The following is a 23,795-nucleotide window of genomic DNA, read 5'->3' as shown; positions in this document are numbered from 1 at the left end:
CAAAAATACGCACTGCAACTGTGATATTAGGAAACACCCCAGAGAGTCCAAGTTCAAGTATTTCTTGAAGCAATTCCTTTGGCTTGCAATCCAATTTAAAGTTTGTAGAATATATTAGTTTGAGAAAGATGACCTCGTCACTGAAATCTTGAGATTTCTTTGTTGTACTGTTGCTGAAGTTGTTCAGCTGCAGAAAATAGAGCTTCACTACTCAGTCTGTTGAACTGCCAAAGAAACCCCAAAAGGGTACAAATTAGTCACAGTGACTCAAATCGACGTGTAAGAACTGATTGATTAGAGTCAATGACGACAAGGAAGACATTGACCCTATAATGCTGCTCGGCATTGGATTCAGTAGGTAAGTTGTGATTGGTGGGGAACTCAGATGAAATGCCAATATTCTGTGCTACTAATTTGGACTCAGTCAGGATCGCATCCCATTGTTCATGAATCTGTTGAATGTCATTGATAAGCCTTTCAATGTTATCTCTCTCAACATCGAGTGTAGTATTGTGTGCTTTAATTACCAGATTAGTTTGGTGGATCATTGCAAGTAGCTTCATCCACAAAGATGACATCAGAATGCATTCAAATTTGGACATGTGCTTCTGAATAGCCTGAAGTTCAGTTCGAGCCTGTGCAGTGAGATGGAGAGATTCAAGCTCATTTAAAGCCTCTCACTCTGAATTCAAATGCTGCGCAACTGGTTGAACACCATCAATCTGTGCAGACCATCTAGTCTGGACATCCCATGCAGTGAAACAGGAAGATATTGCTTCAGAATTTCCCACCTTTGTGGACTGTTATTGAAGAGATTGTACATTTGCTGAACAGTTCCAAAGTAAGTAATTGCCTCCTTGCATGATTCAGCACAGTCAACACCTACAAGATTTAGTGTGTTGTTTCCACAGCTGGAGAGAATACAGTTTAAATTATGCTCAAGCACAACTGCTTGTACACCTTTGTACTTCCCAGCCATATTAGATCCATTGTCATAGGCTTGACCAGTGCAGACTTGAAAATGTAACTTAAAACCTTCTTGAATTGCTAGTACTAGAGCAACAATTTATTTTCTACTTTTTCTCCTGAAATTATCAAACAAAATAAACCTCTTTAAGTAGATCAGAAGCAGGAAGCCTGCTAAACTAGTGGGGCCACTGGATGATCAAGGTGCTAAAGGAGCACTCAAGGATGATAAGGCCATTGTGGAGAAACTAAATGAATTCTTTGCATCGGTCTTCACAGCTGAGGATGCGAGGGAGATTCCCAAACCCGAGCCATTCTTTTTAGGTGACAGTTCTGAGGAACTGTCACAAATTGAGGTATCATTAGGGGAGGTTTTGGAACAAATTGATAAATTAAACAGCAATAAGTCACCAGGACCAGATGGTATTCACCCCAGAGATCTGAAGGAACTCAAATGTGAAATTGCAGAACTACTAACTGTAGTCGGTAACCTATCATTTAAATCAGCTTCTGTACCAGATGACTGGAGGATAGCTAATGTGACGTCAATTTTTAAAAAGGGCCCCAGAGGTGATCCTGGCAATTACAGGCCTGTAAGCCTGACTTCAGTACTGGCCAAACTGGTTGAAACTAGAATAAAGAATATTGTCAGACATATAGATGAACATAATTTGTTGAGGAAGAGTCAACATGGTTTTAGTAAAGGGAAATCATGCCTCACCAATCTACTAGAATTCTTTGAGGGGTCAACAAGCATGTGGACAAGGGGGATCCAGTAGATATAGTGTACTTAGATTTTCAGAAAGCCTTTGACGAGGTCCCTCACCAAAGGCTCTTATGCAAAGTAAGCTGCTATGGGATAAGAGGGAAGGTGCTCTTATGGATTGGTAACTGGTTAAAAGACAGGAAACAAAGGGTAGGTATAAATGGTCAGTTTTCAGAGTGGAGAGAGGTAAATAGTGGTGTTCCTGAGAGGGTCTGTTCTGGGACCAGTCCTATTCAACATATTCATAAATGATCTGGAAAAGGGGGTAAACAGTGAGGTGGCAAAATTTGCAGATGATACAAAATTACTAAAGATAGTTAAGACCCAGGCAGACTGTGAGGAGCTACAAAAGGATCTCAAAACTGGGTGATTGGGCAACAAAATGGAAGATTAAATTTAGTGTTGATAAATGCAAAGTAATGCACATCGGAAAGCATAATCTGAACTATACATATACAATGATGGGGTCTAAATTAACTGTTACCACTCAAGAAAGATCTTGGAGTCATTGTGGATAGTTCTCTGAAAACATCCACTCAATGTGCAGCGTCAGTCAAAAAAGCAAACAGAATGCTGGGAATAATTAAAGGGATAGATAATAGGATAAAATATATATTGCCTCTATATAAATCAATAGTATGCCCACATCTTGAATACTGTGTGCAGATGTGGTCACCCATCTCAAAAAATGTACTGGAAATGGAAAAGGTTCAGAAAAAGGCAACAAAAATATTAGGGGTATGGAATGGCTTCCTTATGAGGAGAGATTAATAAGACTGGAACTTTTCAACCTGGAAAAGAGACAGCTAAGGGGAGATATGATTGAGGTGTATAAAATAATGACTGATGTAAAGAAAGTACATGAGGAAGTGTTGTTTACTTCTTCTCATAACACAAGAACAAGGGGTCACCAAATGAAATTAATAGGCAGCAGGTTTAAAAACAAATAAAAGGAAGTATTTCTTCATACAACGCACAGTCAACCCGTGGAACTCCTTGCCAGAGGATGTTGTGAAGGCCAAGGCCATAATAGGGTTCAAAAAAGAACTAGATAAATTCATGGAGGATAGGTCCATCAATGGCTATTAGCCAGGATGGGCAGGAATCACCCTAGCCTCTTTTTGCCAGAAGCTGGGAATGAGCGACAGGGGATGGATCACTTGATGATTACCAGTTCTGTTCATTCCCTCTGGGGCACCTGGCACTGGCCACTGTCGGAAGACAGGATACTGGGCTAGATGGACCCTTGGTCTGACCCAGTAGGGCCATTCTTATGTTTCTTCAATTGAAAATTTTGAGCTGTCTAAAATCTTAACATACTGAATAACCATAGTAGTCTGTTCCTTGTGAGAACAATCTGGAGTGGCATCAACAATGACTGAAAAATGCTTGGCATTTCGAATCTCATCAAGAATTGTTGTTTGTACGACTGACCCACATAGCTCAATAAACTCGTTTTGTATGCGTGTGGAGAGAAAATGGACTTGCATGTGCTTTTGACTCTTGTGATTCTCGAACACGTTTAATATGCTCTGGTAAAAGTGGGTCATATTTGCTGAGGAGATCAACTATGCCTAGAAAGTTTTCATTTGCATGATCACCAATACATTGACTGGAACCAAAGAAAGCCAATCCCCACTCAGAAAGAAAAAGGTTGACATTCAGGATGCGCTCAAGAAGTTTTTTCCAGTTATTAGTTTCTGTAGAGAGTTCAGTCAAGCGTAAATTCTCAACTGAACTTTCAGCTGATGCTGCCCTACTGGCTGATTTCCATGCAACATAGTTTTCTTTGTGTGACGTTGAACTCTCATGTGATGGTATTCGATCTTTCAATTTCCTTCAACCTCTGTTGATGCTCCATCCTGATTGATCAGAGAACTGATGCATTTGCAGCCCTTTTGTTCAAAATGAAGCAGGGTGCACAGTACAGAGATTGTTTTTCTGTACTTCAGCATAACCAGTCTCTTGTGCAGGTCTCACCATTTGGAAGAGTTTGTCAGCAGACGAGTAGGGAAAGCATGATTATCAGCATCTCGTGGAATGTGAATTTCAAGAAAAGATTGCATTTGGGCAGCATTGCTCTTGTCAATAATTCCAATGTCAGTGAGTCAAACCTGTAGTACTTATGAATTGCTCTTGCTCTTGTAAAATCTACATCTTCCGGTTGCTGTTGAGTTTCTTGATCGTACACAGGATCTTCTGCTGCATCAGTTACTGTTGGCCCATCTCTTTCTTGACTATTGTCCTCATGTTCAGATATTGGCATTGAAATATCACCTGTTGCAGTTGTGGATTTTTCATTATCTGTAGCATTGTTTGGTGGATAAGGTGTGTTTTCCAGTGGTTTGAGAAATGAAGTTATTGGCTTTGAGCTCTTAGCTGCTGCTTCACTCAATTGTTTTCGCTGTCTCTTGCTTGCACCACTTTCAGATCTCCTCTTCATAGTGATTTATCTGGTCAATATGTAGCCTATCCACACTTGAGACATTCTGCTGTAAATAAGTAGCTTATCTACACTTGAAATCTTCTACTGTAAACATGTACACAAATGCTGAAAAGACTTAAAATGAAGGAATAATTAAGAACACAAAAACAGGTTATTATCCTTATCACTGAATCAAAACTCAAGCACACAAGGTATAATATAACAGGCTGAGCTGAAGACAAAGGGATGACATATATATTAATCACAGACATGGATACAGACAGAGGGATAATGTCCAAACATTTCAAACGTGTGTCCTCATGAAACTCACTGTACAAGATTGTCCTCACAAATTTTCACCTTGAATCTGGCCCTATAGACTACAAAAGCCTATGATAATGGCCAAGCTACCAAGCTAGGGCTCAACCAGTCACCTCTTAGCTACCATATAAAGATAATAATGAGAAATTCTCACACATAAATCATTTGTTAGTCAACTAGATGTAAAACTATAAATACACTTAAATGTAGCAATTCTCTACCTTTCAACACACAATTGATCCAGCACCAGCCACCAATAGTGGTTTGTTTAAATAATCAGCTGATCTGAGAGGATACGTTCATCATGGTCTAATCTTATGCCATCCAAACTGATATATTTTGATGATTTATGACCATTTAAAACTCTTTAAGATGACAAAATCTATATCAGTTAACAAAAAATTATGTCTTTTACCAAATCACATCTCTTATTTGCTTAAATTTGCAGCTCTAAGCTGAGAGAATGTTTCACATTTTGGTCCGATAGGGATGCACATAAAAACAAGTTGCAAAACTTATCAAATGCCAAAAAATTAACAAGTGTCTAAATTTGAGGCCCCCTTTGAGCTTGAGGCCCAGGCCAAATTCTTTGATCCTAGATGTGCACATTTACATTTAGCTGGATTAAAAACTCAGTTTTCCTGAGCCCAGCAAGCAATATTTTGTTACACTGGGCTATATCCATTGGCTTCATTGTTCAGATAGTCAGGCCCTATGTGATTGGCGGGGGGACAAATATTTTCCATTTCGTAACAGCTAAAACTCTAGGAGTATCACCATCTACAGTTCATCATTATGGGTACCTTTTCTATGGTCTTATAACCCAACAATAGTTTAATGCAATTAGCTAAAATTTTCCAGAAGAAAGTGACTGAGTGGAAGGGAACTTGGTAAATTAATCCTAAAAGATTCTTTTTGGACAACCATGAGTTACTGAAAACAGGGCTTTATAATGGGAACCATTTTGTGATCTTCTTTAAGCATTCACTATAAAGTGAACTTCAGGAGCCAGAAGAGAGTACCAAAATCCTGCTTCCCTTGAGGATCATCACAGCCCTGATCCACTTAAAGAATGAAAATCACTTCTGCAGTGTGGCTGACCTTTCTGCTGAGTAGGTCAGCCTGCCCTGGAGCTGAGCTCAGTGACTTTCCATGGATCATTAAGACTGGATAGAGATGATAATGATTAGCTAAATTATTCCTTCTTTAAATCTAATGATCTGTGAGGTGAGAAGTCTGGAGGTAAGGTAAGAGAAATTAAACTAGATGGAGTGATTGGACTTCACATTGGGAAAAAAATGCCTCTAGAATTTAGGCAGCACAGGATACTTTGATACGGGACTAAGAAAAGCTGGTAAATATTCAGTCCCAGGCCAGGGAAAGGAAAGATAGTATTTGAATTGCCAGCAAAGGAAAAAGAGTAACACAATCTTGTTTCTGAAATTACTGGAAGGTGAGAGTTTCAAGTGGGGGAAAATTGTATATAGCTGCAAATTCTAATTCTACTTGTAGATTGCTATCTAGAAAGAATCACTAGCAACTTAATCTTTACTTAAGTAACTTGAAAAGGCACCTACCTCTCTGACTTCCATATATGATAGAGAAGAAGAAAGAAGCTTGATGTTTTTGTTCAGGCTATGTGTGAAGAAGGCTGGGGAGACCCAGCAAATAGAATTTGTTTGGCACTTTGTCATTCTGTAAATTATGTGATCTTGGTTTTGTTATGAGTTGGAGAGCGATTGTCTTCATAGTGGCTGAGAAACAGAGTTAAAAAAATCCTCCTGAGAGTCTCAGTCATTGTGTCTTAAATTAAATTAAAAATGAAAGGGGGTGGCTGAATCCTGGGGGGAAGTGGGGAAAGAAAGAAAAAAATTCTTCATTAAGTAAAGACTTATGCATGTGCACAAATTAAAATTCATAGGTCTGCCTCCTTGTGCAAAGTGCCCCAGCATTTCGCATCAACAGTAGGTAAATCCAGCTGTGGGTTTCTGAGAAATAGATTTTATATATAAAACAATAGAGGCTCTAGAATTAATATATCTTGGTTCAAAACATATTGGAGTAGGAATGTTGATGCAGTTTAAGATGTTTAGATATTGATCTTATAAGATGAATTCATCTTGAATTCACATATAAACCCACCTGTTTTTCTTTTTCCTATTGTCTGGTAATATGTGGCTATATTTCAGTTTCAGAGACAGCTTTTTATAGATGAGACACTGGGAGGTAGCAGATGAAATCTATTTATTCAAAGCCTAGACACACTATTTATTCACAATTTGGGTGCCAGACTTTCCTTCATGCCACCTTAGCCCTGACCTGGAAAGACTCAACTCTAGTCATGCAAAAAAGTCTCTTCATCCCAGCTTCTTCAGTCCTTTGAACAAATGCTGTCAATTATGTCATTTAAATATTATGGGGAAAGTGAGTAATCGTCCATTAGAACTGGTTTTTGGAGGTGAAAAATAGTCATCTCTGAACCAAGGACAGAGAAAGCCAGATTCCCAGTCCCAAACTTCTTTAATTTATTATCTTTTTCTGCCACAAGAAGGGTTTTCAGACACATTATCGGGACATTCATACTCCTGGCAGCGAAAGATCATTGATTAATTTATTCTGTAACACAACGCTCTGAACTTTTGAGATGTAAATTCTGTGTGAGGCTTGTTGAAGAACACAACTGTAAAACAAACCCAAGCCAGCCTAAACCATCCATGTAAGAGGGCTGAGAAACAATAGCTGTTTCAGCAAACCTCACTAATTAGATAAGTGAAATTAATTAATGAAGGGCCTGATCTGGTAAATTGCTGAGCACCTGCTTGCAAAGTGCTGACAGCCTCCACTGTCATTGCCTTCCCTTGGTCTTGAGTGTATTATGTTTTTCATACACAGAGAGCTGCACATTTGTCTGGTTTTTTTTTTTCAGACAAAGGAAAACAAGAAAGAAAGAAAGAACAAATTTAAGTCTCCAGTAGAGAGATTGAGAACTGAGAACAAGAGCACAGAGTGTTACCCACTTTATAACAGTCACATTGAATTGTCTCCCAGACCTCCTTTTCAGCAGACAGGCACAGAGATGTCATTCATTTATAGGGGCAATACACTGAAAACAGAATCACAGTATTCCCCCTACCATTACATATTATGCAGGGTGGAACCTATATTGATGTAAAGGGACTCTCGTATGGTCCCCATGAAAGTTGCTTGTAATAACAACCATTTTGATGGGGAGAATCTGTCCTTGGCATCCTCAGACAAAGTTTTGGAAAGGAGGACAAACTTGAAATGGAAGAAGATAAGGAGCCAATCCCCAAGGAGCAAATATATATGTAACTAACTCAGGAATGCATATGTTTTACCTATTGGACTTATGTGAGGGCTGAATTGACTTGGAGAGTGGTTCACATACATATTTAAAACCCACATGGATCCACTATCAAATCACTCCTCAAGACTTACTTTACTGTGATGCTTAGAAAAAACCCAAACAATTAGCCAACCAATGATAACTGGGTTTTACCACAAATGGGACGAGATGATTTTATTCATTTTAATTAAGATGCTTTGACACCATCAGGACACGAACACTATGCAGCTGCCACTCTATGAAACAATGTTATGTTCAATAACATTGGCCTGCCTTTTTCCTTCCCTCCTTTTATTTCTCACACTCTTGGTTCAGCTTGTCTCAAATTAGACTGTAAGCCCTGCAAGGTGGGGACTGTCTCTTACTACATGTATGTATAGCTAGAACAATGGGAGCCCTGATACAAAAGGGGGAGTGGAGGTCACATACAAATAAATAATAATTGAGTTAAAGGGAAAACATTCAATTTGGGCCAACTACTCACTGTCTGTGCTGAACATGATAAAACACAGTTCATGACTCAGGTGAAAGATCTTCTCCATTCAAAATTGTGTCTTGTGGAGAGGGAGCAAGTTGCGATGTAGGGTGAAGTCAAGGATTTCAGAATAGCCGGTGCACTTTTAGCCCTACAGCAACTTAAGTTTAAATAGGTCGGACCTAACAGAGCATTTCTGGATCCTGTTGCTCCATAATGGGAGTTAGATAGTTCAGCAACCTCCAGAAGATGCTAGCACTGGGTATTTGAAAAGCCTCCCTTGGAAGACTATTGAGAAAGAGGGCACAAGCCACCCAGTGTCCCCTTAAAAACACACCCTCCCCCCCCCCCCAACAGGCCTCTAGGCTATCCCCTTTGGTAGGTAGTAGACTATTATCATCCCACACAAGAAGACTTAACAAATGATTAGACTGACCTTCCTTCTCTCTCTGAAGGAAAGAACCTTTTACTAAACATTTCAGAACCCCCAACTAAGTGTTCTACTTTCTTTCAGGGGTAGTATAATGGGGGGCACACCTCTTGAGCACCTCTTAGTAGCAGGGTATGGTACTACAGTTCATTTATATCCCTGGGCACCCACTAGAGGTTTTTGGCCAACCTTGGTGGTTCGTCCGCTGCTTGGCCCTCCAGCCAAGTCACAAAATCCAAATGAACCCTTTTTGAGGTAGTAAAGAGTGTTCAGCAGCAGCTCTGGGCCCTTTAAATTCAGCCCTTTTTCAGGATCTCAAATAAGCTCTGTCCCCTTCTTGGGGTTTGTGCCACTATGGCCAGCAGAGGAACCCAGGCCAACCACTACTCCAGGTCCCAACCCAGGGACCCTACAAACAGAAGCTACGTCCTGCTTGATTTCAGTTCATTACTGCTTCTTCCCTGGGCCTCGTCCTACCTGGCTTTTAGCTTCCCTCTTACCTCAGGTTAAGGTTCTTAGGTCCTCTCTCTCCCTCCAAAGCTAGATAAAGCAAATTAAGCTAGAAACATACTCTGGCTATCCCTCATGCTCCTTTGCCAGAGCACCCTTCCTTGTCCCTCTGGTCCCAGCCAGCAACTGACCTGCTGAACCTAAGCTCCTTTTATCTGAGCCTGCTGTGCTCTGATCGGCTGCTTCCATGAGGCCTCACTAAGCAGGTCTGGAAAACCCACCTTCACTCTTCCATTCCAGGGTGGGGTGCAATAGAGGGCTGCCAAGGCCAGGTATGCCCAGGCACATGTAGGCAGTGATTTGGAGAATGAGAGTGGTACAATAAAATACCACTGTGCATATAAATTACATATCAATTCTCTGCAATTGAGAACCTTCCAGTGTGGTTAAAAAAAAATCTGTATGAGAGAGTATAGTGCTGGAATCCATCCCTCTAGTTTTATTTGTTCAACCATCTCTTTGAATTCTGAGTTCTATGAAACTTTTCTTCAGCTGTTTGCACTGTCCTGTTCTAGTTGACTTCAGAATACTCTTATGTCTTAAACAAACCACAAATGTAATATGCAGCACATGCAAAATGTTGTGAAGTGTTAGGAACAGTTGTAATGAAAATTGACTGCAAGTGTCATAACAACAGGTGACATTATTCATAACCTACACTTGTAACAAGTTTATGATGTAAACTCAATGATCATGGATGAAATAAGCCAGCTACAAATGTGAAAATATCCTGCACTGTAGCAGTAATACAACCAAATATAATAAATCTTGCCTGCAAATGTAATAAGGCTCTTAACTGCAAATGTAATAAAATCTATCAACAGCTGCAATGTATGTGGAATGTATTATATAGCTTTACAAAGAATTATACCCCCTGCTGTTTATGGACTCAATAATGTCATGCTTTGTCTTCTTCCAGAAAATCAAGTACTACAGCCCTAAGTGTTTTTCCAATGTATATTAAATATGACAGCGTGTTAATACAAAAATGTTAAGGGTGAAAATGAAATTTTGAATCCAGATGTGCTCTTTAGTCATTGCGCTAGCATAATAGAAAGGATGTGGTGTACCACCAGGGCCTGAAACACTTCCTGAACCAGGCAAGGTAGGAATCAAAAATAGAGGCTCTTAGTAATTAATCTGTTCCTGTGCTGCTTTCAGCATGAATCCTTGTTCAGTGAGAGAAGTAATTTTGGCGAGTGACAAATGGAAAGTTCAATCTGCCTGATCTCCTTATCTCTGTGTGTCCCTCTACTGGCTTCTGAGAGTTCATTTGGTGATTGGGTGTGTCATTTCCTGGCATACTGCCGCTTGGTTTCTTTAGCCCAGTGTTGTAGGACAAAGTTATCATCAAGGACAGATGTGATGTAACTGACTTCTCTTGTTATCTATTTGTGATTCCTGTATGTATCAGGATAGTTTTAAAACAGCATCCTTCCACTGTTGTAATGGAGAGGAATCCAGAAGCCTCTTGTTAAAATTCCACTTCCATTTTGAAGGGAGGGTTCTGTGATGGAGCTCACCCCCTATCTGAATAGTGATAAATCATCTCCCATAGATGACTTATGTCTAGGTCTCATAAAAATGCTTTACTAGTCCATTCCAAACCCAAGTGTTAGCATTTAGAATGGACCAGATTAAGTCAAGCATCATGTATTTTCAAGAGCTTTTCATAGTGGGATGATACTCCCCACTATGAGGCTGTTTAACTTCATATGACACATGATCAGCATGGTATTATACTAGTTATATATACAAAAATATAAACTTTTACAACACAGTGCAACTTAATATAAGTATTAATATGTCAAGCAGTGGAGAAGTTTTGATTATTAGGAAATGTTTTTCTTTAAAAGGTAAAAATTAAAATGGGGTCTCCAGTGCCTCACCATTCCACTCTATAAGCAGCTATATGTTGTGTACCCACCATATATTTCTATTTTCATAAATTAAGGGGGGCGGGATTTCTTTTGTGGGAGCTGTAATGGTGCAAGACTCACCATTGTGGTGGCTCCTGCTGGCCATTCTGGAATTAGCTCAAGTCCTTCTGCAGGGCACCCTCCTCTGGTGGTGTCTCACTCGCCATTACTCCTGCTTCGCTGTCTCTACCACTCTGGGACTCATGTTGCTCCCCAGACCACAACATTCTCTTCTGGGTACAGCCCTCCAGTAGCACCCCACTCCACTGTCTCCCCCACTTTCAGGGGAACCGGCAGTCCATAGTCCAGCCATTTGCCTCAATGGCCTGCTGCAGTCACCAGTCTAGTCTCTTGCTCCAGGGGCTAACTATAGGCTGTTGTCCACTTCCCTCAGGGCAAGTTGGGGTAGCCCTAGCACCTTATCTGCCCTTCCTCCAGGGCCTTAGCCAGAAGCTCGCTCCACTTGTGCTCCTAGGCAGCCAGTCCTTCTCTCCAGCAAGCCAAGGAGAGACTGTCCTTTGGTCTGCTGAGCAGCCCTTTATATATGGCCCCTGCTGGCCCTGATTGGCTGCTGCAACAAGCCACCTCCTGATTGATTCACTTTGTGAGTCCTCTTCTAATTGGAAGGTTCTGCACAAGTTCCCTCTGGCCTGCTTTAACCTTTCCTCTTCCTGGTGTGGGGCAACTGCCCTGCTACAGGAACCCCTTGCTTAAATATTGGCAACAGTTTGGATATTTTGGGGGGAAAGTCCTGTTACTCTGAACATAAAAGGCGGTGAGCACCTCTTGGCAGCTTGCTGGAGTGGATTGTGCCTAAATGTGAATGTGTACATTGATGAGAATAAACTCACCCTTTCCTGTAACAGCTATTTGTCAGTGAACAAGAGTTTTTTCATCGTGATCATGCCATTGTCATAATTTTAATCTTGATTGTTTTTTTTTCACCTGGTTTGAATTCTTTCTGACCTTATACTAAGTGTAATGTTTGAAAGCGTTAATTGTTACATTAACATTTAAATCTTTGTGACAAAGTCCACCTTTTCTAGTCCTTTAAAGAAATTTCATACTGGATATATAGTATACTGCTACTCTTTCCTTCTAAAAGTACATGTATTAAAAACCTCATATAGCATGATTCATTGTAAACTGAGATGAGCAACTCATAATGGTGGATAAAACATTTTATTGATTCAACTCAATATGTTGTTTACTGTAAACTCAAATACCACTATTGTAGCTGCACTGAAGCTATTTCAGATTAAAAGGGATCTGACTACAAAGAAAAATGAATTTTTGTTTAACAAATAAATTAATCAAATGAATAAAAGCTCTGAGGTCCATTTTGGCTGAACAAATAAAATGGCCACTATCAATTTAAAAAGCAGATGTAATGATGCCTGTAAATCTTAAATGTAGCCTCGAGTAAAATGCCTTCATTTTCCCATCTGTAAAACGGATATAGTAATACTTCAGAGAGTCTAAAGCCAGAAGGGACAACTATAACTACTTGCCACACCCATCTGACAAATATGTGGGGCCAAATTTTATGCTGATATAACTCTGCACAAATCAATGGAGTTAGCCAGCAGAGAATTTGACCCACCAGCTGCTATAAGAAGTTCCTAAAAATGGAAATCAGGATAATAGAAGACCTTGGTCCTGCAATAAGACCTTGGTCCTGCAAACATTTACAAGTGTGCACAAATGTTATATTAGACTATAACTGAGGAAACAGGGAAGATAACTATACATCTGAGAAATGTACAAAGCAGACAAACTGAAAAAAGAGAAACATTTTCCCCTCTAATTTCTTTCAGTTAAAAAAATCAAAGTTGTTACTTGTAATAATAGTAGGCAAAACAGTTTCAGTGTGAGTTTTTGTTTTTTAAATTGCCATTGCCCTTCAATGCTGCCATTAACATAGGCCCTGCTTTCATTCAAAAGTCCATCTGGTTTTCATAAGAGTTCATTTTATTTCTGTTGCCAGTTTTCAAGCTGTGGAAGACAAACGACTGTTACTAAATTAAGCCCATGTCTTTAATTCTACAGTTCATCTTCAGAGATAACGCTAAATCATTTGTTAGCCTGGCTAATACACTATATGGAATGTTTGGATATTTCAATGAAAAATTGCTAACTTGTTTTAGTATAGTTCCTTAGTTTTAATGTGTTATTCAATGATGAAGAATATTTAAATAGTCTGAGTTAGGGCTAGGAAGATAGAGATTTTTGTTTTTTTACAGATGCAGACAGGATTATCTATGGGGTGGAAGACACATGAGCTCAGTGAAATCATCTGTCAAAAGTTCAGGCCTAAAGGTCATATCATTACAAATTCTAGGGTTTTCCTAACTGTATTGCTTCACAAAAGCACAGAGGTAGCCTGTGCTAGTTGTTGTATTCATTTCTACTTGGCACCTGTCAAACAAAGTTCTCGGTGTTTTCAAACAGGATTTAAACATGAGAGCTCTTTCGGTGAGATAACATAGGTGTTTGTTATACTTATTTTACAAATTGATAAAGATGCAGAGACATTATGACCTTGATCCAAAGCTCATTAAAGTCAATGGAAAGGCTCCCATTGACTTCATAGGGCTTTTGGTGCCTTAAGTGAGCTTAATGAAGTCACACACCAAGACAGAGGCAGAGCACAAACCAGAACCTAGGACTGCTGACTTCCAAATCTCATGTTCTAGTCACTAGACACACTGGATCAGATTCACAATGACCCCTTAGTGATGCTCAAATAGTATGAAGGAGCCAGATTTTATGTGGCCACTCAGATTTCACTCAGATATCAGGTTTGTTTCCCTATTCCCAATCTCTGTATAGCTGCTACTCCTCTCCATCCGTAAGCAATGGTACACAGAAGGGAGGAGAGGGAATGGAGAGGAGTAGGTGGGGCATGAGGGAGGGAGTATGATGTCACTATGATGAGCTGATGCAGCATACTTTCCTCTGGAGCAAAACAGGAGCTCTGGAGGAACTGTGACCCAGAGGGATCTGTTAAGAGTTTCCTCTCAGTCCTGAGTAAGGTAGTGCACAGCTAGACCACCACAAGAGGAGCTACATAAAAATCAGACACCCCTCTGAAAAACAACTCTTCTCTGGACCTCCTCTTGGGGCAATGCAGCTATGTACAGCCCCTTACTCAGGGCTGAGAGGAAACTCAATGTACCCCAAAATAAAATGAGCAGCAATGATATTTCAATGACTTCTTCATGACTGATAATGAAACAGCTTCACTAGACAACTAGAAAATAGAAAGTTAGACTAATACAAAAAGTTAGCAATAACAGTATTTTAAGCATGAAGTTTTCTTAAAGAAAAACCTGAGAATTAAGTTTTGTTTTAGTAGATTATATATTGTGGTGGTGAGAGACTCATAAGAAGCTAGATAAACAGATATTTGTCCACATACCCATTTAAATAGGGGTTATGATTATTTTGAAGCCTGCTGATTTTTGCAGATTTTTCAAATGAGGTGGAATATATAAATCATGGTTAAAAAGTGTTCCCATGTAAAATGTTACTTACACATCATAGAAAAGGAGGGATTATGAAAAGGCCCTTTTACTGGAGTTTCTACATATACTGTTCATAATAACTGATGAACTATTACATTTCAAAAATTTAAGATTAACATAGGAATCCCCAAACACATATAATAATAATGAACACTCTGAAAATGAAATTTGATTAATATCATTGTCAAGGAGTAACACAAGAGACATACATTTTACACAACAAGTGAGATAGAGAAATGATAACAGTATCCTAATAATGAATGACTTGGTAAATGTTGAGTTTTATTAGCTAAGATTTTAGTCACTGAAGGTATGGTGTAACATTCCCATGGATTTTTCTTTGCTTCACAAACTATACACTCTTTAGTATTATAAATGATATACACACAAACTATACAATCTTTTGTATTATAAATTATTCTTGGTGTGTTTGTTTTGGGGCTATAGAAGGAGTTTCAAACCCTGGAGAATCGTTATTCTTTTTAGGTTATACACACACCTGCTAGCAAAGATAAAATAACAGTCTCTTAGCATTTATGTTATCCTTAAGCATTTATAACTCAGCGCCCACTGTTTATTTCATGTTATTTCAGGTATAATGGCAAAGATCTATTTAATAACTTCCCTGTGGTACAGGTTGACTGAATGCCTTCTAATAGCTTCAAACAAATACATAGCTACATGGTTTTACAGAGTAATTCATTAAGTACATTCAGGTGTACTAGAAAAGAAATTGAGAGCCCAGTTATGCCTCTTTCAAGGCTGGAGGGATTCATAGCCTGAGCAGCATTCTTGATCTCACTCTGCCTTTCAGATATTTAAAGCAGCCAATGGTGTGTGCATGTGTGTGTGTGTACGTGCACAGTGGGACACAGAAAACATGCTAGGAGGTTGTTCTTTCTTTGCTTTGTTGTGCCCAGTATGTCCCCCAGCTGAATTCTGCCCCTGACCATTCACATTGCTTTTTATACTTGCATTAACTTGATGAGAACTCACGTGAGTATGTATACATGAGCAGGGATCACACCTCTAGCTCATAGTGTAACATAACCATAGCAAAGGGCCAATAGTGGTATCATAAACTATTTTTACAGATGTTACCTAGCTCCTATACATTTGAAGTCTCTAAACCAATGAGTGGTGGTGGTGGTGATCCACTATAGTCAATTCTTACCTTCTGCTTTCAGTGTCCAGATATCATGGTGATAGGTACATTGAATATTGACCCTTCTTCCAACACCAGAATCCCTTTCTGACACCAGCATTGTCCCTCTCCTGAGCAGTAGCAAATGCTGGAGCCTTGAAGGTTGGTTTCCCAGTGGAGGAGAAATCAGTGACAAAGTCTAGATATAGCCTTACTGTAATGTAGACATGTAACAGACATACAACAAGTTTGGAAGACATACGATCAAACAGCATACAGACAATCCCTTCTTTAAGGAATCACAGCACATACTCCAGTTCCTGGTTCCCAGAGACTCTGTCTCAAGAATTAACTCTTATCAGACACCAAGGCAGAGAACAAATTCTCTTGCTGCTCTCCAACAACCTCAATACAGAACCTGGCATTGCAAAAACTAGTAACAATGCAGCATGTCTTCCCAAGACTGAAAATTTGTTTTCATGCTAAGAAAAAAGAATGTGGATGACTCTGTGTAACAGTGTCACCTGGTGACACCTGCTATAACACTAAGTATCTTAGAAGGTAGATTAGCGAAATATGGATCAATAATGAAAATAAATCCATTTCATGTAGGACATTACACAGGAAAGTTTATGAAGCTGATGACTCATCTCTACTGATGGAAATCTAAGCCAAACTGTCTCAATCTCTATATCCTCTCTATGACCATCACTCTCTCTCCCCCCCAGCATTTCTTATTGTCTCTACCTCCCCAGTCATATAACTTGTTCCTTGTGATCACTACAGAAGTTGGCTTTGCTATTAAACCTTCCTTTCATTTCTCTAATTTCTTTCCTTCTCTCTTTGTGTAATCCTTCTGCCAGGTGGAGCCAGCAGCAACCAAGGCTGGATTCAATATCTAGGGGTTCCTTTTCAACAATACAACACAGAACCAGCTCGAGTCCCCACCCACTAACCTGGGAAAATTACACACCACCCCTAGGCACCTGTGAGAGACAACACTTCCCTACTTGCAAGCACAGAGTCTGAGTGTAGAAACTTTTAATGAAAGGAAGTCACCCAACGTTAATTAGGGAAAATGCCACAAGCTGGATTCATAATCATAAAATGGTGAGCAGAGTGCGTGGGGCAGTGTCTTCTGCCTCATGTTCTTGAGTTCTACAACCAAAAGTTCCTTTTCTGTGCCCCCCTCTGCTTCCTTTCCATACCCCACTCACAGTGGTTGTCCACAGTGGTCAGTAAGGACCCAGGGTTCAGATGTGCATCTGTGTGAGTTCACCTCCCAGCCGGGGAAGATGGCACCTTGCTTGCTCCACCATCTGAGCACTTGTGCTGCCTGGCCACCCCGCCTGCCACTCGTCCCTCTCCGCCTGCCACCTCACCAACCACTCGTTCGCTGGCCAACTGTCAGTCACCATTTGCTGCCCCCCACCTCTCTGCTGTAACCTCTGCAGGTCAGTCTCTTAGTGATTTCAGAGACTGGGCAGAAATGCTGTCCCACAAGTGATTTCAGCTCTCATTTGAGCACTTTAACATAACAAAAAGCTCTTAATGAAGCCTATTTAGTTCTATCTTTGAACAGCAAGGAGGAACAGGTTAAACCAGACTAGGGACTCTTAGGGAGAGTCCCTACCTCTCTTAACTTCACATGGGTCTGGCATTCGAGGCCCTGGCTTAACAAGATCCTTTCAGCTGAGGGTGACCCCCTCTTTCGGACAGATTAAGCCCAGTTCTGCTCCTCTTTATTCATACAATAAAGACACCAGTATTGATAACATTTCACTATCCCTGCATTCAGTACTACCATGATTTGTAACTCAACACCAGCCAAATTGATCACTTTGAGCAACACAGCTCTATCTACTGGATGTCTTGGCAGAGCAGGTGTGTTCATGTAAATACAGTTTGCTCCTGAAGTCTCTCCCCCTCCCCAGCTAGCTGTCAGAGGAGAGTTCATTCAGACCATCTTTACATTTGTTTTTATCCCCTATGTTTGTTGCCAGAGTCTGTAACTTTCAATCTTTCCCATCTTCACTTGATGCCAGAGTCTGTACTTTCAGTCTTCCCACCCCTCTGCACTGAATCCTTCACTCCCCTCTCACTCAGTACTCTCCACCAGAATAATCCCCAACCTTGGCTTCTCACCAGATTTGCTATTTCCGTTCCTCTTCTCATGCTGTCAAACACATCTGGAGTAAGCTCACTTCTTTCCACTTCTTGTCTAAAGATTTTTACTTCTCAAATGAACACATAGGAAGCCAATTACCCCTAACTGTTCTCTACCTTAAATTCCATCTTTAACCCTTCTTCTCAGCCCATCCTGTTTCCCCCCTGCCCTACCCCAGGCTTCATCTGGGATCCTGTCAACTTCTTACAAAATAAAATTGACACCATCCAGCAAGAGCTCATAACCCAGAGCCAAGGTGCAGGGTTGCTGTGCCCCTGTTCACTGCTGTTATTCCAGCCTTTGGGCTGGAATAATGCCCACAGACCTTCTATCCCTCTGTTTCAGTTGCATGGAGTTCCAGGGCCATTGGCTTTACCTAAACACAGCTCAGCACCTCCTCCTTTGATGTACCTATGTCCATTCCCAATGTATAATTCTGCACCAGTTTATGTGAGATCAGTGGAGAGCCCCTTCCCATGATGCAGAGTGGGGCACAGGCACATCTCTGAAGCTGCATAGTCATTAAACCCCCTATGCAGCCCCTATGCCAGGTTTGAGTTTGCACCAGCCCTTTGTACCATTGGTGATTTTAGCAAATAAAGTCCAGTGATCAGAGCTTTAGAATCTCTGAGAAAAAGAAGATTTGAATATGAATCCATGAATTCACATGTGACATCCCTGACCACTTTCTACAGGTTTAATTCTTTATTAAGAATGAATAATTTTAAACCACAAAATATTCCAGTTAAATTACCTTTAAGTGTTCAGGTATCTGCTTTTCTTTTACAGCAGACATAACAACAAGGCTCTTAAAACCTGCTTTTACTAGGAGAAGGTAATTGAAACCACTTCAAAGCAAAGTGTTAGGAAAAGTTAAGCTAGATGATGAACATCAACTACAATTTCATTCAAGCTAAAAGCCTAAATTGTTGTTACACATGTCGAGCTGATCTTTCTAATCCCTGACAGCAGATTTTTTTGAATATCATTTTTCTCAGTTTTTTTCTCAGCTACCTTGGTTTCTAATTTAATGCTATGCTTTTTCCAGAATGGTAAATTTACTTAACACAAAGTATGTTGCGGTCAGGAACTTACAGATTGAACACACATTATTAGCACAGTGGGTTCTAGCTGTTTAAATCAATTACATATCCCAAGGAGAATAAAAACCTTGGTCCAAAGAAAGTTTAGTACAAAAATAATCTTTATTTCCCCTATGTACATTATTATGAAGATGCTGACTCCATAGCTAGGGTTGCACTCTACAATGTCTTTAAAAAATGGGCCAAAAAGTCTTTTTTTTTCTCTGAAGGTAGGTGGCCAATCAGTGTGAAATTTCACACAGTATTAATTTTTATGTCCTATGATTTTTTTCTGCATTTTTGTTTAGTTTCCGTTCATAAATTTTTAATAGTAAGCTTTTGAAATATGGCTCTAGTTGAAATTTGTCCTTGTAGTCAGTTCTAGATTTCACTGCTGACTGACATCTCTTAAAAATATTTATCTGCACAAAACAGGGTAGAGAGGTGAATTCTGAAGTGATCTGGGACCGCTGGTACTTTTTTTTTTTTAAGTTGGATTTAGGATCATTTTCATGTTATAACCAATGTTTATATGATGTTAATACAAACCTATCCGATAAAATCCAAGTGCACAGAAACCTGACTGATTGGGGCTGGGCACAAAGAAACCTAACTTGTTGGGGCCAGGTGCACCCAAGCTTGACTGTGTGCTGGGAGCTAGATTTGCACAAATCTTCTCTGTCAGGAGCCCTTTTCTGTCAGATTTTATCCTACAACAGAGAATAAGGGTTCATGAAGACCTACTGACAAGTAAAATATTCTCTGTCAGCAGCTGTGCTTCTAATGAATCTACCCTTCCCTATATGCACCTTTTCCTTCCTCACCCTCAATTAAGCATTACAAAAACTTAGGAAATTGATATGCGTAAAACTTCACTGTGAATCATTTAGGGTTGTCAGAATTTCATCGCCCATTTTAACCACCCTTCTGCACCCAACTCTTTACCAAACTGCTTTTCCTCCAACACAAACTACTACACCAAAGATCCACTACTACCAGTACTAGAAAGGGGTATGTGAATAACAGGGGCACAACCAGAATATTCCTAAGAAGGGGGCCCAGGTTACCTGCCAAATAGCAGAGGTAACTAGGGAGACTGGGACCGGCCAGGACCTCTCCCTCCATTGGAGACACGGGGACCATGAATTTGTAGTAGCATCAATCTAAGGCCCAGGGGAGAGCTTGGGGTTGCCCCCCTTTGTTGTGCCCAGGGTGAATAATCTGGTAAAGGAGTGCATTTAGTAGGGTGAAAGTGGAACAGATGGTCTGATGTACAGTAGCTGTAATGGTGAAGTGTGTGCTTGTGAATAGAGGGTCTAGTATCAACTATTACATGTTGTTTTGCACCCAGAAAATCCTGCAGACAGCATAAGGAAATATCATGAGTTGACATTACTCAGTTTAAAAGGTACAGTTGAATTCAATCTGAACTTTAAAGTCTTGACACCAGACACTGAATTATACATTTTTGTCACTTCCTTCTCTAAATTGAACCTAGCAATGATCCCCTCTGGACTGATTCCTTTCAAATATCACGTGTGGTTTTTGTATCCTGGGAATTTTGCCAACAGCATGTGAAAAATAGTTTCCCAGTCCTTAATTTAAAAAGGTAAAGTTCAATTCAATTTGAACTTCAGAGTCTTGACATCTGACACTAACTTAACATTTTTATCAACCTCTTTCTCTGCACAAAAGCTTGGAATTATTTTTTTCTAGGAGATGAAATTTGAGGATTGTTAACAAAGAAGAACAGAAGGGCTGAGCTTTATGAAAAAAAAACATTCAGAACATAGGGTTTTGACTTTTTCTTTACAGTTTAAGCAGCAGAGCTAAAATTGGTCTCATACTAAACTATATTTTTAATGGAAAATCATAAATAACCTTTGCATCTGGAATAAGCAAATAGGAAAATATAAAATGGTTTATGTTTTCATGTCAACTAGGTTTGACTAGAACATGAAAAAATATCTACATGTATGTCTCCAAGGATATTGCTTATTTGAATGATTGATTTCAAAATTTAATATTTTGCATAACAGCTTATCAAAGTAACTTAGCTTTTTTCTCTGATTAAAATTCAGGCTGCATTTTCCATTTATTTTCATTTCTTGGCGGTGAATTTATATCATAAGTATTTTGTCACCTCCAGTTTTTCTACCTGGCAGGGCTATCAATCGTCCCAATTAGAACTAGTTGAAACTTGGGATTTCCATTCCATGGGAAATTGTGACATTTTAAAAAAAAATGTCTGATTTGGAATGAAAACTAGAAATTTTGAAATTTCCCACAGAAAGGAAATTCTAAAAAAAACTGTTCTTTCAGAAAATTCAGAACATTTCCATTTGATTTTTCTGAAATGAAACGGAGCAGCTGGATGCCTCAACTCCCAGGGACTCCTCATACTGGACCTCTGGAAGTGGAGGGCAGCCTAGGGAGTTCCCCAGAGTCAACGGAATCCCCAAGAGTTGGGGACAGCCTTGGGAATCCCACACTATAGACCAGGAAGCCTTGAAGCCCGGAGCTAGGGCTTGCAGGCTCCCTGCTGTGGAGTGAGGAGCCTGGAAGCCCTGATGCAGTCAGCCTGATGGGGCTGCTCTGGAGTTATGGAACCAGGAAGTTTTGGCTCCTCACCCGCTTGCCATGTGAGCTGGCAGAAAGTTTGCTGAAACTGAAACAGAGCCTAACCATTTTGGCTTTGATGAATTTTCATTTGCAGATGAAAATGTTTCACCAGAAAATTCCCAACCAGCTCAAGTTCCAATTTGCTCACAGCTATTCCAAGTTTTGGAAATCACTTCTGGGAATTTTGGTTATGGCCAATGTCCCAGGACTATTTAGATTGTATTTTCCTTGAGGCAGGGACTATCTTTTTGTTATTCTTTGAACAGTGCCTAGAACAATTGGGCCCTGAACTTGATGCTACTGCAAGGCAAATAGTAAACACGTGGCAAAAAGAGGGAACTAAAACACTGCTGTACTTTTTGTGCATGCACCCCAGTAGTGGTTTTTCCATACCTGCTGCCCTCTAAGATGCAGCTTCCAGTCCCACCAACCTGCAGCTTAGAGAAATGGCCACTTCAGCTGAGGTTGAGTGGTATTATCCTAGTGCAATTAGCTAGCTGGGAAATGGAGTTAGCAGTAGATTGAGGTACATCTTGATGGCTCTGGGAAGATCCTACTCTGAAGGATCATCAATAGGCCTACCACCAGATTGGTAGAATCCTCCTCCCTTTAGTGAAGTGAAGATGAAGGGAAGATGGATATAAATGAACATGGGAGACAAAAAGGAAAGGAGAAACATGATGGGGGACAGAAGTGAGGAAAATAACCTAAAATTCACCAGAATGTATGCAAGCTCCTGATAGGGCTTGAGACAATCAGCTCTTGGGCTTAAATGTTACTGGGAGTTTGATGATCATATCCAAGTGCAGAACTGAACACCTGTCTATAACCAGAAGAATAAACACAGACACTAATCACTGTAGTGTGAAATTAATGATAATTGCAAGGTAACTGTAATTATTTGTATTATCATAGCACCTAGGAGGCCTACTCATAAAGTTTGATTTATTAAATAAGCCTGATTTATAGTTTTAAATCATATCAATTGAATCCATTGTGCACAATAGCCTCAAATCACCTTGGCATCATTCTGTTGACATCAGAAATGGTGGCTCCATCCCTATTGGCCAGCTGTGTCCCCACTGGACATATACACTCTGCAACTTTGCTTCCCTCTCCACTGACTCATGCAGAGATGGGGTTTAGGTGGGTATCGGTGTCACAAGAGGTGTGGAATCCACCTAGGCAATACCCGATTGGCTACACACCACTGGAGTTTTACAAGGGCTGGTCACTTTGTGGCGAACATTCCAGCTCTGAGGCAGTCAGCAGTAGAACTCGTCTTCACATCTTGCTGCCATTGTTTTAGTGGTTTGTCTCTGGCCACTGAGAATGTTAAAGTATATACAAGTTCACCTGTTGCACAACTAATCTAAGATTAAATCCAGTGATCAGAGATTTAAGGGCCCCAAGAAAATGGTACAAGCTTGACATCTCATCACTTTCAACAGGTATAATTCTAAAGAATGAATCATTCTACACCACAAATGACACTATCAGTTCATGTATGGGCAGGTAGGGTTGGCACTTTACATTTTGGTATGGATGCAGCCACACTGATTTAGATCTGATGAGGATCTGGCCGTGTGCTGTGAACTCAGCTTTATGGTTCATGTGACACTAATCACCATAGTTGTGTTTGGAAGGGAATACTCTCTCCTTGATCAAGATGAGGTGGGGTTTCACACTCCTGGATGCATACACTATATCCCCACTCTACTTTCTTTGGTAAGTGGCACCTCATGGGCAGGTACAATTATGTCAAGTTGTATTCTGCTTTCAGGAGACTGGATGTGAAGATGGTCAGAGGGTTATTTGTTACAACTGAATTGGTGGGGTCCCTGCAGTTGAGTAGGTATTACATATCCAAGCCAGGCATGGAGCGGGTAGATTCAAGAGATCAGCGTTAGGTGTTTATATTAAGAGCATTGGTGTTCGATAACCATTAATACTAAGCACAGGTATGGGGTCACCCTGTTTATAGTGCCTGGTTCCTTTCACAAGGATAGTGCCTAAGAGCAAGAGCCATCTGAGGCAACCAACCGTCATTGCCCCTGAGGAGACGTGTACAGCC

Source organism: Chrysemys picta, chromosome 5, assembly GCF_011386835.1.
Source record: "Chrysemys picta bellii isolate R12L10 chromosome 5, ASM1138683v2, whole genome shotgun sequence".
Classification (NCBI taxonomy): Eukaryota; Metazoa; Chordata; order Testudines; family Emydidae; genus Chrysemys; species Chrysemys picta.
Note: the sequence above shows the minus strand (reverse complement) of the source record.